Genomic DNA, 20906 nt, shown 5'->3' on the forward strand with positions numbered 1-20906 from the left:
ACAAAGTGTTGACTCAACAGGTCAACATGATCTCTCAAAATCTGAATGGATTGCAACATGCATCCAATAGTACTAGAGAGGTAGCTTCTGAAGAAGCTTATGATCCTGAGAACCCTGCCATGGCAGAGGTTAATTATCTGGGTGAACCATATGGAAATACCTATAACCCATCATGGAGAAATCATCCAAATTTCTCCTGGAAGGATCAACAAAAACCTCAACAAGGTTTTAACAATGGTGGACGCAACAGGCTGAATAATAGTAAGCCTTATCCATCATTTTCTCAGCAACAGACAGAGAACTCTGAACAAAATAATTCTAATTTGGCCAATATAGTCTCTGATCTGTCAAAGGCCACTTTCAGTTTCATGAATGAAACAAGATCCTCCATTAGGAATTTGGAGGCACAAGTAGGCCAGCTGAGTAAGAAAGTTATTGAAACTCCTCCCAGTACTCTCCCAAGCAATACAGAAGAGAATCCAAAAGGAGAGTGCAAAGCCATTAACTTAGTCAACATGGCCGAATACACAAAGGAGGAGGAGGACGAAAATCCCAGTGAGGAAGACCTCCTGGGACGTCCTCCAAGCAAGAAGGAGCTTCCTAATAAGGATCCTGAGGAATCTGAGGCTCATACAGAGACCATAGAGATTCCATTAAATCTCCTTCTGCCATTCATGAGCTCTGACTATTATTCATCCTCTGAAGAGGATGAAGATGTGACTAGTGAGCAAGTTGCTCAATATCTAGGAGCTATCATGAAACTGAATGCCAAGCTATTTGGTAATGAGACTTGGGAAAGTGAACCTCCCTTGCTCATTAGTGATTTGGATACTTGGATTCAGGAAACTTTACCTCAAAAGAGACAAGATCCTGGCAAGTTCTTGATACCTTGCACCATTGGCACCATGAGCTTTGAAAAAGCTCTATGTGATCTTGGGTCAGGGATAAACCTTATGCCACTCCCTGTAATGGAGAAGCTAGGGATCATTGAGGTGCAACCTGCTTTGTTCTCACTGCAATTGGCAGATAAGTCAGTGAGACAAGCTCATGGGATAGTAGAGGACGTGCTTATAAAAGTTGAAGACTTTTACATCCCTGCTGATTTCCTAATCCTAGATACTAGGAAGGAAGATGATGAATGCATCATCCTAGGAAGACCTTTCCTAGCCACAGCAGAAGCTGTGATAGATGTCAACAGAGGAGAGTTAGTCCTTCAATTGAATGGAGAATACCTTGTGTTTCAAGCACATGGCAATCCCTCTGTGACAAAGGAGAATAAGCATGAAGAGCTTCTCTCAGTTCAAGGTCAAGAAGAGCCCACACAGTCAAACTCTAAGTTTGGTGTTGTGAGGCCACAACCAAACTCTAAGTTTGGTGTTCAAACTCCATATCCAAACTCTAAGTTTGGTGTGGAGACAACATTGACTTGATCACTCTGTGGCTCCATGAGAGCCACTGTCAAGCTACTGACATTAAAGAAGCGCTTGTTGGGAGGCAACCCAATTTTATCTATCTAATTTTATTTTATTTTGTTTCTTTGTTACTTTTGTGTTTAATTAGGTACATGATCATGAGGAGTCACGAAAAAATCAAAAAAATTAAAAACAGAGTCAAAAACAGAAGAAAAAAATTTTTCACCCTGGAGGACGCACGGGCCGGCGTTCAGCGCCCAGAAGATGCATCTGGCCAGCGTTCAGCGCCAGAACAGAGCATCTTCCTGGCGCTGAACGCCCAAAACAAGCTACATCCTGGCGTTTAACGCCAGGATGCGCACGCAGAGGACAATCTGGCGCTGAACGCCAGAAACAAGCTTGAAACTGGCGTTCAACGCCAGAATCAAGCATCACATGGGCGTTTAACGCCCAGAACATGCACCAATGGGCGTTTGAATGCCAGAATGGTGCATGAAGGCAATCTACACGCCTATATGGTGAAGGAATGGTATTTCTTTTCACCTCAGGACCTGTGGACCCCACAGGATTCCCACCTCAGGATCTGTGGACCCCACAGGATCCCCACCTACCCTATTCTCACCTTCCCTCTTAATCCTATTTTTGTGATTTGAATATCCATGTCACAATTCCCTATACCCTTCACCAATCACCTCAATTCCTCTTCCCAATTACCCCATGCACCATTCACATCAACCTTCTCTTCCCCATAAACCCCACCTACCCCCACTACATTCAAATTCAATTTCCCACCCATTCCCACCCAAAATGGCCGAAACCTAACCCTCCCCCCCTCCCTATAAATACCTCCCTTTTCTTCTTCATTTTCACACAACATAACCCCTTCTTCTCTACATAGCCGAACCCCCTTCTCCCTCTCTACTCAAATTTTCTTCTTCTTCTTCTTCTACTCTTCTTTTCTTTTTGCTCGAGGACGAGCAAATTTTAAGTTTGGTGTGGTAAAAAGCCTAGCTTTTTATTTTTCATTCACCATCAATGGCACCCAAGACCGGAGTTTCCTCAAGAAAAGGAAAAGGGAAGGCAAAAGCTTCCACTTCCGAATTATGGGAAAAGGAGATATTCATCTCTAAGAGCCACCAAGACCACTTCTATGATGTTGTGGCAAAGAAAAGGGTGATCCCTGAAGTCCCCTTCAAGCTCAAAAAGAATGAGTATCCGGAAATCCGACATGAGATCCAAAGAAGAGGGTGGGAAGTCATAACCAACCCCATTCAACAAGTCGGATTATTGATGGTTCAAGAGTTCTATGCTAATGCATGGATCACAAGGAACCATGATCAAAGTATGAACCCGAATCCAAAGAACTATCTCACAATGGTTCGGGGGAAATACTTAGATTTCAGTCCGGAAAATGTGAGGTTGGCGTTTCATCTACCCATGATGCAAGGTGATGAACGCCCCTACACAAGGAGAGTCAACTTCAACCAAAGGTTGGACCAAGTCCTAATGGACATTTGTGTGGAAGGCGCCCAATGGAGAGTAGACTCCAAAGGCAAACCGGTCCAACTAAGAAGACTGGACCTCAAGCCTGTAGCTAGAGGATGGTTGGAGTTCATCCAAAGATCCATCATCCCTACAAGCAATCGATCTGAAGTTACTGTGGATCGGGCCATCATGATTCATAGCATCATGATTGGAGAGGAAGTAGAGGTTCATGAAGTCATAGCCAATGAACTCTACAAAATAGCTGACAAGCCTTCATACATGGCACGGCTAGCCTTCCCCCACCTCATATGCCATTTATGCTACTCAGCTGGAGTTATCATAGATGGAGATGTCTCCATTGAAGAAGACAAGCCCATCACCAAGAAAAGGATGGAGCAAACAAGGGAAGTTCCTCACGGCCCCCAAGGAGAACATGAGGAAGTTCATCAACAAATGCCTCATGGAATGCACTTTCCTCCCAACAACTATTGGGAGCAACTCAGTACCTCCTTAGAAGACTTGAGCCAAAATGTGGAACAACTAAGGGTGGAACACCATGAACACGCCCTCACTCTTCAAGAAATAAGAGAAGATCAAAGAGCTATGAGGGAGGAGCAACAAAGGCAAGGAAGGGACATAGAAGAGTTAAAGAACATCATTGGTCCTTCAAGAAGAAGACGCCACTAAGAGGTGGATTCATTCCTTGTTCTTTATTTTCTTTCTGTTTTCGGTTTTAAATATTGTGTTTATCTATGTTTTTGTGTCTCTACTTCATGATCATTAGTGTGTAACCATGCCTTAAAGATTATAAATAATTCCATGAATCCTTCACCTCTCTTAAAAGAAAAATGTTTTAATTCAAAAGAACAAGAAGTACATAATTTTCGAAATTATTAGTGAATTTAATTTAATTATATTGATGTGGTGGCAATAATTTTTGTTTTCTGAATGAATGCTTGAACAGTGCATATTTTTTATCTTGTTGTTTATGAGTGTTAAAATTGTTGGCTCTTGAAAGAATGATGAACAAAGAGAAATGTTATTGATGATCTGAAAAACATCATGAAATTGATTCTTGAAGCAAGAAAAAGCAGTGAAAAAAAAAAAAAGAAAAAGTGGCGAAAATTTTAGCAAAGATCCAAGGCTTTGAGCATTAATGGATAGGAGGGCCCAAGGAAATAAAATCCAGGCCTAAGCGGCTAAATCAAGCTGTCCCTAACCATGTGCTTGTGTCATGAAGGTCAAAGTGAAAAGCTTGAGACTGAATGGTTAAAGTCGTGATCCAAAGCTAAAGAGTGTGCTTAAGAGCTCTGGACACCACTAACTGGGGACTTTAGCAAAGCTGAGTCACAATCTGAAAAGGTTCACCCAGTTATGTGTCTGTGGCATTTGTGTATCCGGTGGTAATACTGGAAGACAAAGTGCTTAGGGCCACAGCCAAGACTCATAAGAAGCTGTGTTCAAGAATCAACATGCTTAACTAGGAAAGTCAATAACACTATCTGAAATTCTAAGTTCCTAGAGAAGCCAATCACTCTAAACTTCAAAGGAAAAAGTGAGATGCCAAAACTGTTCAGAAGCAAAAAGCTACAAGCCCCGCTCATCTAATTAAATTAATATTCATTGATATTTTGGATTTTATAGTATATTCTCTTCTTTTTATCCTATTTGATTTTCAGTTGCTTGGGGACAAGCAACAATTTAAGTTTGGCATTTGTGTATACGCTTTTTGGCATTGTTTTCATATAGTTTTTAGTAAGTTTAAGCTACTTTTAGGGATGTTTTCATTAGTTTTTATGTTAAATTCACATTTCTGGACTTTACTATGAGTTTGTGTGTTTTTCTGTGATTTCAGGTAAATTCTGACTGAAATTGAGGGATTTGAGCAAAACTCTGAAGAAGGCTGACAAAAGGACTGCTGATGCTGTTGGAATCTGACCTCCCTGCACTCGAAGTGGATTTTCTGGAGCTACAGAACTCCAATTGGCGCGCTCTCAACGGCGTTGGAAAGTAGACATCCAGGGCTTTCCAGCAATATATAATAGTCCATACTTTATTCGAAGAATGACGACGTAACTTGGCGTTGAACGCCAAGTACACGCTGCTGTCTGGAGTTAAACGCCAGAAAAACGTCATGATCCGGAGTTGAACGCCCAAAACACGTCATAACCTGAAGTTTGACGCCAAGAAATGCCTCTACACGTGAATTCATCAAGCTCAGCCCAAGCACACACCAAGTGGGCCCCGGAAGTGGATTTATGCATCAATTACTTACTCATGTAAACCCTAGAAGCTAGTCTAGTATATATAGGACATTTATCTATTGTATTAGACATCTTTTGACCACTTTAAGTCTTTCATTATTCGGTCACTTGATCATGGAGAGGGCTGGCCATTCGGCCATGCCTGAACTCTTTGCTTATGTATTTTCAACGGTGGAGTTTCTGCACACCATAGATTAAGGGTGTGGAGCTCTGCTGTACCTCAAGTATTAATGAAATTCTATCTTCTTTTATTCAATTCTCTTTTATTCTTATTCCAAGATATTCATTCGTACCCAAGAACATGATGAATGTGATGAGTCAGATTACCCTCATTATCATTCTCAATTATGAACGCGCGTGATTGACAACCACTTACGTTCTACATGCAACAGAGCTTGAATGTGTATCTCTTAGATTCTCCAACAGAATCTTCGTGGTATAAGTTAGATAGTTGGCGGCATTCATCTGGATCCGGAAAGTCCAACCTTGTCTGTGGTGTTCCGAGTAGGATCCTGGGAGTCCGGAAAGTCCAACCTTGTCTGTGGTGTTCCGAGTAGGATTCCGATCATGAGTGACCGTGACGTGCTTCAAACTTTAACCTGCTGGGCGTTGGTGACAGACGCAAAAGAGGGATTCTATTCCAGTAGGAGCGGGAACCAACCGGTGATTAGCCGTACTGTGACAGAGTGCGTTGCATAGTTTTCACTGCGAGGATGGGATGTAGCCATCAGCCATGGGTGATGCCTCCAGACTGGTTAGCTGTGCGAGTGACAGCCGCACAGGTTATTTCCCCGTGAGGAATGAAAGTAGCCACAGTTGATGGTGAACCCCTATACAAAGCTTGCCATGGAAAGGAGTAAGAAGGATTGAGTAGAAGGAGTAGGAGAGCAGGCGTCCAAGAGCTCTACAGCATCTCCATCCGCTTATCTGAAATTCCCACCAATGAATCTGCATAAGTGTTCTATCCCTTTTATTATTTATTTCTTTTTATTATTCCTATCCTCAAACCCATAAATAATGTTTAATTTGCCTGACTGAGATTTACAAGGTGACCATAGCTTGCTTCATACCAACAATCTCTGTGGATTTGACCCTTACTCACGTAAGGTTATTACTTGGACGACCCAGTACACTTGCTGGTTAGTTGAACGAGATTGTGAAGAAAATAAACAATGCCCTCAGAGTATACATCTTTTATAAATCCAATTACAAGAAAAAAGGGAATCACAATTTCGTCCACCAGTGCACCTTCGCCGCAGAAGCTGGAAAGTTCTTAGGCTTCATGCTGACTCAAAGGGGCATCGAAGCAAACCCGGACAAATGCCAAGCGATACTCAATATGAAGAGCCCGACGTGTGTCAAAGAAGTACAACAGCTGAATGGAAGGCTAGCCGCCCTATCAAGATTCTTGGCAGGATCAGCAATAAAATCACTACCTCTCTACTCACTCCTAAAGAAAGGGAAACCCTTCTCATGGACCCCGGAGTGCGAAAAAGCCTTTCAAGAATTCAAGGAATTCCTCGGGCAGCTACCAATACTAACCCGACCTCTAAAAGGAGAAGAACTCGTACTATACCTCTCGGTTGGAAATCGAGCAGTCGCTTCCGCGTTAATACGAGAAAATGACCGAGGACAACACCCCATATACTTTGTAAGCAAGGCACTACAAGGGGCCGAATTAAACTATCAGAAGATAGAAAAATTCGCCTACGCCCTAGTGTTCACAGCTCGGAGGCTCCGTCCCTACTTTCAAGCCCACACCATCGAAGTCCGGACAAACCAACCAATAAGACACATCCTCCAAAAAAACAGACCTGGCAGGACGAATACTGCAATGGGCGGTGGAATTGTCCGAGTTCGACCTCCACTATGAAACCCGGACTGCCATAAAATCCCAGTATCTAGCCGACTTCATCGCAGAATATACTGAGACCCCTGGAACCCCACTCTCGTGGAACCTGTATGTCGACGGATCCTCAAACAAAACTGGAAGCGGAGCCGGGGTTATACTCGAAAGCGACCAAGGAACGCGGATAGAACTATCCCTAAAATTCGAGTTCCAGGCTTCGAACAACCAAGCCGAATACGAGGCCCTACTAGCAGGTCTAAAACTAGCCAAAGAGGTCGGAGCCCAGAAAATCACGATCTTCAGCGACTCCCAAATCGTCACATCACAAGTAAATGGAAGCTACCAGGCCAAAGACCCCACTATGAAAAAATACCTGGACCAAACACAGGCACAACTACGCCACTTTTCAGAGATACAGATTCAGCACATACCTCGGGAACAAAATGCCCGGGCAGACGCCCTCTCAAAGCTTGCCAGCACCAAGCCCGGAGGCAACAACAGAAGTCTCCTCCAGGAAACTTTACAATCCCCCTCCGTGCTAAGAGAGGAAGAAGCGCTAAATATATCCAACCAACAGCAAGGATGGATGACCCCCATACTCAACTACCTGAAGTCAGGAACTCTCCCCGCCGAAAGAAAGGAAGCTAGAAGACTCACGAAAGACGCCCAGAATTATACACTAATTCACGACATATTATACAGAAGAGGATTCTCAAACCCCCTCCTTAGGTGTATCCCGACCTCAGAAACAAAGGGCGTCCTCGAAGAAGTCCACGGAGGCATGTGTGGGAACCACCTCGGAGCTCGAGCATTATCCAAGAAAGTAGTCCGAGCCGGGTTCTACTGGCCGACCTTGCAAAGAGACGCAACGGAATTTGTGAAAATATGCCCCCCTGCCAAAAACACGCCAATTTTCACAAAGCACCACCCGAAGACCTTATCAGCGTCACCGCACCATGGCCCTTCGCAAAATGGGGACTTGACCTACTCGGCCCGTTCCCCCAAGGACCGGGGCAAGTCAAATACCTCATAGTAGGGGTCGACTACTTCACAAAGTGGATCGAAGCTGAGCCCTTGGCCACTATCACGGCTCAGAAAAGCCGCAAATTCCTATACAAAAACATCGTCACAAGGTTCGGAGTCCCCTACTCCATCACCACAGACAATGGAACGCAGTTCACAGACACAAGTTTTCGGAACTTGGTGGCCGAGCTAAAAATCAAACAGCAATTCACCTCAGTCGAGCACCCACAAGCCAATGGACAAGCAGAGGCCGCAAATAAAGTCATCTTGGCCGGGTTAAAACGAAGACTCCAAGAGGCCAAAGGGGTATGGGCCGAGGAGCTCCCCCAGGTACTATGGGCATATCGGACAACTCCACACTCTACAACGGGAGAATCACCGTTCCGACTAGCTTACGGGATGGAGGCAATGATTCCTATCGAAATAGATGAAGGGTCACCCAGAAGCATCTTCTACAACGAAGAAGGTAACCCGCAGGCACAAAGGGAAGAACTCGACCTCCTCCCCGAGGTCCGAGAAAGAGCTCGGATCCGAGAAGAAGCCTTAAAACGGCGAACGGCCCTCAGATACAATCAGAAAGTAATAAAACGAAGCTTTTCCATTCACGACCTGATTCTAATCCGAAATGACATCGGAACACAAAAGTCGGGAGAAGGAAAGCTAGCTGCAAATTGGAAAGGGCCCTACAAGGTAACAGAAGTCTTAGGAACAGGCTATTACAAAATATCCGACCTAGAAGGCAATGAGTTGCCCAGGGCCTGGCACGCCTGTAATCTAAGACGATACTACAGCTAGAAAAAGATAACCCGAGGTGCACTCTTTTTCCCTACGAGGGTTTTTTAATGAGACACCCGGTCAAGTAAGGCACCCGACCTAGTCAAGGGTAAACACTCTGTAAATATTCTTTCTTTTTTAATACTAATCAAATTTTTCTATTTTCTTTTCTTCTTCCTCGTGATGAAACAAATCCTGAAAAAGTACCCCGCCAAGGCGCATTAATTTATGCTCGGCAAAACGCAAAAAATCATTGCCAAGAGACCACACAAGGTCGGCAAAGATAAAGCGACGAGGTTCAAATTAATGTGAGAAGTTATAAAGCAACTCTGAAAAGGCTCAAAAAGCCAAAAAAAAAAGAGATTACAAAAATAACTTAAAAGGCCGACCAACGACAAGGTCGGACCCAACAAAGGGAAAGTACTCGACCGCCCCCCCCCCCCCCCCCGATGTCCGAGAAAAAGCCCGGACCCAAGAAGGAAGCCTTAAAACGGCGAAAACAAAGATTTCGAAAATGCTTACTAAAAAGTTGCTATACAAAAACAACTAAAAAGTACAAGCGAAAAAACGAAATCAAAGGAAAGGGTAAAACAAAAGTTTCAAGCGCTAGCTAAAAGGTTGTTATCCAAAAACAACTAAAAAGCATAAAAGCGGAACAAAAAGTCAAAACGCGAACAAAACACCGCATAATAAGCTAAAAAGTTACTACAAGTAGCTAATAGCAAAAAGGTGTCCAAAGCAGTCACAGAAACCATCCAAAAACAAAAGAGCCCACAGGCCGGGCAAAAAACCAAAGATAAAAAGGATTACAGAGAATCAAGATCCTTTCCGGACTCCACATCGACAGAAGGCTGCGGAGGAAACATAGAAATCGGGACAGCATCGACAGCACCGTCATCTCGGTTTAAAACCTCCACACCAGATCCATCCCCGGCCAAAGGTAAAGTTGGGTTCGCAACCGGAATTTTGGGGTCGGACACCGGAACCTCATCCTCGTTGGGAGCAGGAACAATCTTTCCCTCCACAACAACGTTATCCGTACTGAATAAGCTCAGATCCAGGTCGGGAGCAAGAACCTGGACCTGAGCCTTCAAATTTTCAAACATAGCATCCATACCCTTAGCTACATGACCTTCTAGCTCGTAAAAATCATCCTGAGCGGATTGCAATCTCTCCTTTGTCTCCACAAGCTCAGCATATGTCCGAGTATAATTCTCCCTCGCCGCCTTCGCCATCTCCTCAGATGCATTCGCTGCCGCCACAGCCGTGGTAGCTTTAGCTTTCTCTTTCTCCAAAGATGCCTCCAGCTCAGTAATCCTAGCAGCCTTTAGTTCACTAATCCTCTCGAACTCAGACTGAGCCTTCTCAAGTCGGGAGCTGGTCGCACCAAGGGGGGATTTCTTGAACTCCCAGGCAATAGTGGCATGAAGACTAGCCATCCGGACACAGCTCCGCGCCATATACTGAAAATGGTGCTCCATAGACACATCATCAGTAGAAATAAAAGTCTGAGGGAGAATATGCTGTTCAACCCAACCAAGAGCATCAAAATCCTTGTCATTAAAACCCGCAAGCTCTTGCGAGGTCTTCTGTTTCTTGGGAGGAGGACCCGAGGACGAAGGAGGGGAAGTGTTACCGGGTCCAGAGGTCGGAGGATCTTGATTTATAGCTCGGAACTGGGGAGTCGGAATAGTCTTCGACCGAGTAGTGACACCCACAGTAGTCTTCTTCGGAGAAGATCGGGCAGAAGCCTCCCCAGCCTCGATATTTCGAGCAGCCACAGACTTCTTCGTCCGACGAAGGTACTTCATGGAATCCGCCTGAGAAGACATCTCTGCAGAAATAAAAAGAAAAAGGATTACCACGACAGAAATTCCACCAAAACAAGCAAAGCCAAATAACTAAAAAAGATGAATCTCGAAGAGGTTGGGAACTACCTAACTCGGAACGGAGAAGGCTTGGATCTCCCAACATTTTCTTCGTGTCCAAGTGAGGCGCCCGACCCCATAAACTGCTCACCACACCCACAAAAGCCTGCTCCACCTCATCTAGACTCTCAAGGGTATACTTAGTAGACACTACATTCTCCTGCCAACAAAGAGGAAAAGAAGGCTCCCCACTCTCATCTAGAAAGAAAGGTCGGACGTCTCCAGTAGCCCGGACCTTGAAATAAAAGTTCTTAAAATCATGAAAGGACTCATCATACAGGGTACAAAACTTCCTTCCCTGGTTAGCCCTAAAAGAGACCCAAGATACCTTCCCTCCACCCGACCCCGGCTTCGTCAACACAAACAAATAGGAAAAAAGAGAAATAGAGGGAGCGACGCCCAAAAACTGACACAAAAGTTGAAACAGCTTTAAAAACGCCCAAGAATTTGGATGGAGCTGCGTAGGGGCAAGATTACAAGACCATAACACCTCGGACTCCAGATCGGTAAAGGGAAGTCGGACATTCAGCTTAGAGAAAAAACAATCATAAGCATAAAAGAAGAGTTTCTCGGAACTATCTAGGGGCGGGAAGCACACTCTCTCCTCGGAATCCGGGGCTACTAGTTCATAATCCCTCTCAGACTCTCTATTTTCACATATGCTACAGTGCCTACGGAACCTAGCTAAATACTCAGAATCTACCACAGAAGGGACTCTTAGAGGAAGAGGGTCTACCCAACCAAGACCACATGGGATTTTAGTCGACATCGCTTGAAGAACCTTTCGAGACATAAAATTCTTACCTACAAAGAAGAATACAACAGCAAGCAAAAATCACATAAAGAAGACAGCGAAAACCCATTCAAAGCAAGAAACAAAAATCCCACGAAGAAAAATGCGGCAACCCGGAACAAAAATACCAGAGAACAAAAAAGAACCCCCCCATATACAAACAACAGCAATGGCGGCGCCTCTTTTTGGGGCAACCCAGGTATAAAGAAAAAGAAACAAACAAGGGCCACACAAAGAACAAAAGCATATGATCACAAGAAAAAGAGAAACATGGGAACGAACCTGGAAGAAAGAAACGAAGACGACGAGCTCCGAAGCAAACGAAACGACGGCACAGAGGAAACCCCGGAAAGACACACGGAAAGATTCAGGGAAGCAGAACAAAAGAGAAAGAAGAAGCGGTGCTCGAAAAAGCATAAAGAAAAACAAAATGCAGGAAAAAAGGAAGGGAGCAAATAAATAAAGCCTTCACAGAGCCCGAACGGAAATCGAGGAGAAATGGTAAAATGCAATAAATGCAGGAACGGCCATTTTTGAATTTTGAAAAACTACTATGCCCGAGCACGACCTCCCAAAAAGGACGAACTCGGGCAGGGGCACTGTTCATACCCTGACCGGGGTCCTCCAACTCGGCAAATTCGTGAGAGGTCCGACCTTGTCCTAAAGCTCACACCTAAAGGTCGGACCTCGGACAAAAGAACAAGGAAGGCCCATCAAAAGGAACGCAGCCCAAACCTAAAGGCCGAAAAGGCCTAGAAAAGGCGGTTCCACAAAGATAGAGATAAAACTCCCAAAAGATAAGATAAGATAAGAATATCTTATCCAGGGAAGATCACGGCCAACTACTATAAATACACTGGAGCACCCAGGTATGGCATTCATTCACATTCTACACATATCTGCTTGGACCCATGCTAACTTAAGCATCGGAGTGTCATTGCAGGTACAACCACCAACCACTCTGCATATCAAGGTCGGGTCACTAAACCCCCACCTCGGGTCTAACCAGACGACCGAGCTACCCGTTTCAGGTAACCCTCGGAACAACTACTATGATGAGATTTAATCCAATTTAATTAAATTTTTTCATCCAATCTAAGGCAAGCCTAAGACAATCAATCATAATAAAATATTTTCAAGAGAACAAAGGAAAAGAGGGAGAAGAATCTACCTCGTGAGTTGGCCGTTGGAGAAAAAACTCGCAACACAATAGCTCGATGGACGAGATCGCTACGTAGGAGAACGTCAGAGGAGGAAATCATCGCTGGAGGAGACGTCACGTGAGAAGACTGTCGCGTGAGGAGACCGTCGCCGGAGGGGACCGTCGCCGGAGGGGACTGTCACCGGAGGAGACGTCGCGTGAGGGGACCATCACTAGAGGAGACGTCGCGTGAGGAGATGTCGCATGAGGAGATCGTCGTGTGAGGAGACATTGCTGGAGGAGGTTATCATTGGAGGGGATCATCGTCGGAGGAGATTGTGAACAGAGGAAATCACAAGTGGTAAAGATTCAACCATTCTCTCATAGTAGCCATCGTCTCGCATAGAACATGTAATGAAGGTTAATTTAGGGTTGAGCTTTTTTATACAATGTGGTAATGGTGTTTCAAAATTGCCAGAATCCACAAAAACTACCATCAAATTTAAATTAATTATGGCACCACAAAAAATGTCAAAATATCAGAATATTAAGGCGGTTTTATAGAACCTGAGTATTATTAATTCCATTTTATGTCTCTTTTTTTAGTAGTGTATTATCGGATTTATCGTCGGATTTAGTGGTGGATATTAGCAGCGAATTTACCAGTGGATTTTGGGTCAAATACAAGGTAGCTTAGATTTTCAAAAAATTTTTATCGTCAGATTTTACATTCGATGCTGATTCCGACTGTGATTAGTGGCGCGAAATATGATTTTGTTGGTGCCATAATTACCGGCAAATTTGCCGTCAGTTTTAGCCGATGGTAAATGGATTTAATGAAATGCTGCATTGTCCCAATTTACTACCGGATTAATCTGACGGTAAGGTGGTATAACATTCAAACGCAAACCTTTCCTCCTTCTCTCTCTCTCTCTCTCTCTCTCTCTCTCTCTCTTTCTCTCTCCTCTGGCTCTTAGTCTTTACTCTTGTGCGCTGCCATCGGAGGAGGTGCTGCCATGATCGGGGTAAAACTTGTCTCTCAACAAATTCCCATTCGGCAAGTGTATCAAATTTGTCGTCAAGTAAAAACTCACAATAGAGTGAGGTCGAATCCCACAGGGATTGATTGATCAAGCAATTTTAATTAGAGGAGTGTTCTAGTTGAGCGAATCCATGAATAGAGTTGATAATTGCAGAAATTAAAATGGCAAGAAAGTAAATGACTGAAAGTAAATAGCAGAATTGTAAATGGGAATGGGGGAATTGCTCATAAAAGTAAATTGCAGAAAATAAAGAGAATGGGTAAGATCAGAAATGGGGAGTTCATTGGGCTTAGGAGATGTTGCATTCTCCGGATCAATTTCATTTTCATCTCTTCCTCAATCAAAGCACTCATTGATCTCCTTGGCAATCTTAAGTGATTGAATCACAATTTCTTGCAATTCAATCTCTCAAATCTTGATCAATAGCCAATTCCTTGGTCAATTGCTCATGAGAAGAGATGAAGTATGGTCACTGATTATACCACATGCACTTCCCAAATCAAATGCTTAGAGGGTTATAGCCACATACCCATCTGGTGCACGAAATTGTGATCAATACTTTTCACAAATCAAATAATCCCCGGTAATGAATCCAAAAACTTGGTGTTTAATACCATGGCATAAACACAACTTCGCACAACTAACCAGCAAGTGTATTGGGTCGTCCAAGTAATAAACCTTACGCGAGTAAGGGTCGATCCCACAGAGATTGTTGGTATGAAGCAAGCTATGGTCACCTTGTAAATCTTAGTCAGGCAAACTCAAATGGGTATGGTGATAAACGCATAAAACGTAAAGATAAAGATAGAGATACTTATGTAATTCATTGGTAGGAATTTCAGATAAGCGTATGAAGATGCCTTCCCTTCCGTCTCTCTGCTTTCCTACTGTCTTCATCCAATCCTTCTTACTCCTTTCCATGGCAAGCTTAAGCAAGGGTTTCACCGTTGTCAGTGGCTACCTCCCATCCTCTCAGTGGAAATATTCAACGCACCCTGTCACGGCACGGCTATCCATCTGTCGGTTCTCGATCAGGCCGGAATAGAATCCAGTGATTCTTTTGCGTCTGTCACTAATGCCCCGCCCTCAGGAGTTTGAAGCACGTCACAGTCATTCAATCATTGAATCCTACTCAGAATAGCACAGACAAGGTTAGACCTTCCGGATTCTCTTGAATGCCGCCATCAGTTCTAGCCTATACCACGAAGACTCTGATCTCACGGAATGGCTGGCTCGATTGTTAGGCGAGCACTCGGTTGTCAGGCGATCAACCATGCATCGTGCAATCAGGAATCCAAGTGATATTCACCCAATCAAAAGTAGAACGGAGGTGGTTGTCAGTCACACGTTCATAGGTGAGAATGATGATGAGTGTCACAGATCATCACATTCATCAAGTTGAAGAACAAGTGATATCTTAGAACAAGAACAAGCGGAATTGAATAGAAGAACAATAGTAATTGCATTAATACTCGAGGTACAGCAGAGCTCCACACCTTAATCTATGGTGTGTAGAAACGCCACCGTTAAAAATACATAAGAACAAGGTCTAGGCATGGCCGTGAGGCCAGCCTCCCAATGATCAAAAGATCTAAAGATAAAAAGGTTCCAAAGATCCAAAGATGAAAATACAGTAGTAAAAGGACCTACTTATAGAGAACTAGTAGCCTAAGGTGTACAGAGATGAGTAAATGACATAAAAATCCACTTCTGGGCCCACTTGGTGTGTGCTTGGGCTGAGCAATGAAGCATTTTCGTGTAGAGACTCTTCTTGGAGTTAAACGCCAGCTTTTGTGCCAGTTTGGGCGTTTAACTCCCATTTTGGTGCCTGTTCCGGCGTTTAACGCTGGAATTCCTGAGGGTGACTTTGTACGCCGGTTTGGGCCATCAAATCTTGGGCAAAGTATGGACTATTATATATTGCTGGAAAGCCCAGGATGTCTACTTTCCAACGCCGTTGAGAGCGCGCCAATTGGGTCTCTGTAGCTCCAGAAAATTCACTTTGAGTGCAGGGAGGTCAGAATCCAATAGCATCTGCAGTCCTTTTCAGTCTCTGAATCAGATTTTTGCTCAGGTCCCTCAATTTCAGCCAAAAAATACCTGAAATCACAGAAAAACACACAAACTCATAGTAAAGTCTAGAAAAGTGAATTTTAACTAAAAACTAATAAAAATATACTAAAAACTAACTAGATCATACTAAAAACATACTAAAAACAATGCCAAAAAGCGTACAAATTATCCGCTCATCACAACACCAAACTTAAATTGTTGCTTGTCCTCAAGCAACTGAAAATCAAATAAGATAAAAAGAAGAGAATATGCAATGAATTCCAAAAACATCTATGAAGATCAGTATTAATTAGATGAGCGGGACTTTTAGCTTTTTGCCTCTGAACAGTTTTGGCATCTCACTCTATCCTTTGAAATTCAGAATGATTGGCTTCTTTAGGAACTCAGAATCCAGATAGTGTCATTGATTCTCCTAGTTAAGTATGATGATTCTTGAACATAGCTACTTATTGAGTCTTGGCCGTGGCCCAAAGCACTCTGTCTTCCAGTATTACCACCGGATACATACATGCGACAGACACATAATTGGGTGAACCTTTTCAGATTGTGACTCAGCTTTGCTAAAGTCCCCAATTAGAGGTGTCCAGGGTTCTTAAGCACACTCTTTTTTCCTTGGATCACAACCTTATTTCTTTTCTTTTTCTTTTTCTCTCTTTTTTTTTCGTTTTTCTCTTTTTTTTTGAATTTTTCTTTTTTTTTTCATTGCTTTTTCTTGCTTCAAGAATCATTTTTATGATTTTTCAGATCCTCAATAACATGTCTCCTTTTTCATCATTCTTTCAAGAGCCAACATTCATGAACCACAAATTCAAAAGACATATGTACTGTTTAAGCATACATTCAGAAAACAAAAGTATTGCCACCACATCAAAATAATCAAACTGTTATAAAATTCAAAATTCATGCAATTCTTTTCTTTTTCAATTAAGAACATTTTTTTTATTTAAGAGAGGTGATGGATTCATAGGACATTCATAACTTTAAGGCATAGACACTAAGACACTAATGATCACAAGACACAAACATAGACAAACATAAGCATAAAATTTCGAAAAACAGGAAATAAAGAACAAGGAGATTAAAGAATGGGTCCACCTTAGTGATGGCGGCTCTTTCTTCCTCTTGAAAATCCTATGGAGTGCTTGAGCTCCTCAATATCTCTTCCTTGTCTTTGTTGCTCCTCTCTCATGATTCTTTGATCTTCTCTAATTTCATGGAGGATGATGGAGTGTTCTTGATGCTCCACCCTTAGTTGTCCCATGTTGGAACTCAATTCTCCTAGGGTGGTGTTTAGTTGCTCCCAATAGTTTTGTGGAGGAAAGTGCATCCCTTGAGGCATCTCAGGGATCTCATGATGAGTGGGGTCTCTTGTGTGCTCCATCCTCTTCTTAGTGATGGGCTTGTCCTCATCAATAGGGGTGTCTCCCTCTATGTCAACTCCAACTGAATAACAGAGGTGACAAATGAGATGAGGGAAGGCTAACCTTGCCAAGGTAGAGGACTTGTCCGCCACCTTATAAAGCTCTTGAGCTATAACCTCATGAACTTCTATTTCTTCTCCAATCATGATGCTATGAATCATGATAGCCCGGTCTATAGTAACTTCGGACCGGTTGCTAGTGGGAATGATTGAGCGTTGGATAAACTCCAACCACCCTCTAGCCACGGGTTTGAGGTCATGCCTTCTCAATTGAACCGGCTTCCCTCTTGAATCTCTCTTCCATTGGGCGCCCTCTTCACATATGAATGTGAGGACTTGGTCCAACCTTTGATCAAAGTTGACCCTTCTAGTGTAAGGGTGTTCATCTCCTTGCATCATGGGCAAATTGAATGCCAACCTTACACTTTCCGGACTAAAATCCAAGTATTTCCCCCGAACCATAGTAAGATAATTCTTTGGATCCGGGTTCACACTTTGGTCATGGTTCTTGGTGATCCATGCATTGGCATAGAACTCTTGAACCATCAAGATTCCGACTTGTTGAATGGGGTTGGTAAGGACTTCCCAACCTCTTCTTCGGATCTCATGTCAGATCTCTGGATATTCACTCTTTTTGAGTGAAAAAGGGACCTCGGGGATCACCTTCTTCAAGGCCACAACTTCATAGAAGTGGTCTTGATGCACCCTTGAGATGAATCTCTCCATCTCCCATGACTCGGAGGTGGAAGCTTTTGCCTTCCCTTTCCTCTTTCTAGAGGTTTCTCCGGCCTTGGATGCCATAAATGGTTATGGAAAAACAAAAAGCAATGCTTTTACCACACCAAACTTAAAAGGTTTGCTCGTCCTCGAGCAAATTAAGAAAGAAGAGAGTAGAAGAAGAAGAAATGAAGGAGAGGGGAATGGCTTTTGTTTTCGGCCAAGAAGGGGAGAAGTGGTGTGTATGTTGTGTGAAAATGAAGGAGTGAAGGAGGGTTTATATAGGAGTGGGGGAAGGGTAGGGTTCGGTCATGTATGGGTGGGTTTGGGTGGGAAAGTGGTTTGAATTTGAATGGTGAGGTAGGTGGGGTATTATGAAGGATGGATGTGAGTGGTGAAGAGAAAGATGGGATTTGATAGGTGAAGGGCTTTTGGGGAAGAGGTGTTGAGGTGATTGGTGAATGGGTGAAGAAGAGAGAGAGTGGTGGGGTAGGTGGGGATCCTGTGGGGTCCACAGATCCTGAGGTGTCAAGGAAAAGTCATCCCTGCACCAAATGGCAAACAAAATCTCGTTTTGTGCCAATTCTGGCGTTAAACGCCGGGCTGGTGCCCATTTCTGGCGTTTAACGCCAGCTTCTTGCCCTTTTCTGGCGTTTAACGCCAGTCTGGTGCCCCTTTCTGGCGTTAAACGCCCAGAAGGGTGCCAGACTGGGCGTTAAACGCCCAACAGCTAGCCTCACTGGCGTTTAAACGCCAGTGGGTTCTTCCTCCAGGGTGTGCTGTTTTTCTTTCTGTTTTTCATTCTGTTTTTGCTTTTTTCATTGATTTTGTGACTTCTCATGATCATCAACCTAAAAAAATATAAAATAACAAAAGAAAATAGTTAATTATAAAACATTGGGTTGCCTCCCAACAAGCGCTTCTTTAATGTCATTAGCTTGACAGAGGACTCTCATGGAGCCTCAGAAATGCTCAGAGCTATGTTGGAACCTCCCAACACCAAACTTAGAGTTTGAATGTGGGGGTTCAACACCAAACTTAGAGTTTGGTTGTGGCCTCCCAACACCAAACTTAGAGTTTGACTGTGGGGGCTCTGTTTGGCTCTGTTTTGAGAGAAGCTCTTCATGCTTCCTCTCCATGATGACAGAGGGATATCCTTGAGCCTTAAACACCAAGGATTATTCATTCACTTGAATGATCAACTCTCCTCTATCAACATCAATCATAGCCCTTGCTGTGGCTAGGAAGGGTCTGCCAAGGATGATGGATTCATCCATGCACTTCCCAGTCTCTAGGACTATGAAATCAGTAGGGATGTAATGGTCTTCAACTTTAACCAGAACATCCTCTACAAGTCCATAGGCTTGTTTTCTTGAATTGTCTGCCATCTCTAGTGAGATTTTTGCAGCTTGCACCTCAGAGATCCCTAACTTCTCCATTACAGAGAGAGGCATGAGGTTTACACTTGACCCTAAGTCACACAAGGCCTTCTTGTAGGTCATGGTGCCTATGGTACAAGGTATTGAAAACTTCCCAGGATCCTGTCTCTTTTGAGGCAGTTTCTGCCTAGACAAGTTATCCAGTTCTTTGGTGAGCAAAGGAGCTTCATCCTCCCAAGTCTCATTTCCAAATAACTTGTCATTTAGCTTCATGATTGCTCCAAGGTATTTAGCAACTTGCTCTTCAGTGACATACTCATCCTCTTCAGAGGAAGAATACTCATCAGAGCTCATGAATGGCAGAAGTAAGTCCAATGGAATCTCTATGGTCTCATTTTGAGCCTCAGATTCCCATGGTTCCTCATTGGGGAACTCATTGGAGGCCAGTGGACGTCCATTGAGGTCTTCCTCAGTGGCGTTCACTGCCTCTCCTTCCTCCCAAAATTCGGCCATGTTGATGGCCTTGCACTCTCCTTTTGGATTTTCTTCTGTATTGCTTGGAAGAGTACTAGGAGGGAGTTCAGTAATTTTCTTGCTCAGCTGACCCACTTGTCCCTCCAAATTTCTAATGGAGGACCTTGTTTCAGTCATGAAACTTTGAGTGGTTTTGATTAGATCAGAGACCATGGTTGCTAAGTCAGAGGTATTCTGCTTAGAACTCTCTGTCTGTTGCTGAGAAGATGATGGAAAAGGCTTGCTATTGCTAAACCTGTTTCTTCCACCATTATTATTGTTGAAACCTTGTTAAGGTCTCTGTTGATCCTTCCATGAGAAATTTGGATGATTTCTCCATGAAGGATTATAGGTGTTTCCATAGGATTCTCCCATGTAATTCACCTCTTCCATTGAAGGGTTCTCAGGATCATAAGCTTCTTCCTCAGATGAAGCCTCCTTAGTACTGCTTGGTGCATTTTGCATTCCAGACAGACTTTGAGAAATCATATTGACTTGTTGAGTCCATATTTTGTTCTGAGCCAATATGGCATTCAGAGTGTCAATCTCAAGAACTCCCTTCTTCTGACTGGTCCCATTGTTCACAGGATTTCTTTCAGAAGTGTACATGAATTGGTTGTTTGCAACCATTTCAATTAGCTCTTGAGCTTCTGTAGGCGTCTTCTTCAGATGAAGAGATCCTCCAGCAGAGCTATCCAGAGACACTTGGATAATTCAGAGAGACCATCATAGAAAATACCTATGATGCTCCATTCAGAAAGCATATCAGAAGGACACTTTCTGATTAATTGTTTGTATCTCTCCCAAGCTTCATAGAGGGATTCTCCTTCCTTCTGTCTGAAGGTTTGGACTTCCACTCTAAGCTTACTCAATTTTTGAGGTGGAAAGAACTTTGCCAAGAAGGCATTGACTAGCTTTTCCCAAGAGTCCAGGCTTTCTTTGGGTTGAGAGTCCAACCATGTCCTAGCTCTGTCTCTTACAGCAAAAGGGAATAGCATAAGTCTGTAGACCTCAGGGTCAACCCCATTAGTCTTGACTGTGTCACAGATTTGCAAGAATTCAGCTAAAAACTGATGAGGATCTTCCAATGGA

The 20906-nt window shown here is 43.5% G+C and overlaps 1 non-coding gene across 1 annotated transcript; it reads left to right on the forward strand.

The window, feature by feature from the left end:
* The first annotated feature begins 20572 nt into the window (after positions 1–20572).
* Positions 20573–20680, forward strand: LOC112765751 (small nucleolar RNA R71). The gene has a single exon (XR_003183899.1). It is a non-coding gene; the product is annotated as a small nucleolar RNA R71 (small nucleolar RNA).
* Positions 20681–20906: the final 226 nt, after the last annotated feature.

This window comes from Arachis hypogaea, chromosome 2 (assembly GCF_003086295.3).
Source record: "Arachis hypogaea cultivar Tifrunner chromosome 2, arahy.Tifrunner.gnm2.J5K5, whole genome shotgun sequence".
In the NCBI taxonomy this organism is placed as follows: Eukaryota; Viridiplantae; Streptophyta; class Magnoliopsida; order Fabales; family Fabaceae; genus Arachis; species Arachis hypogaea.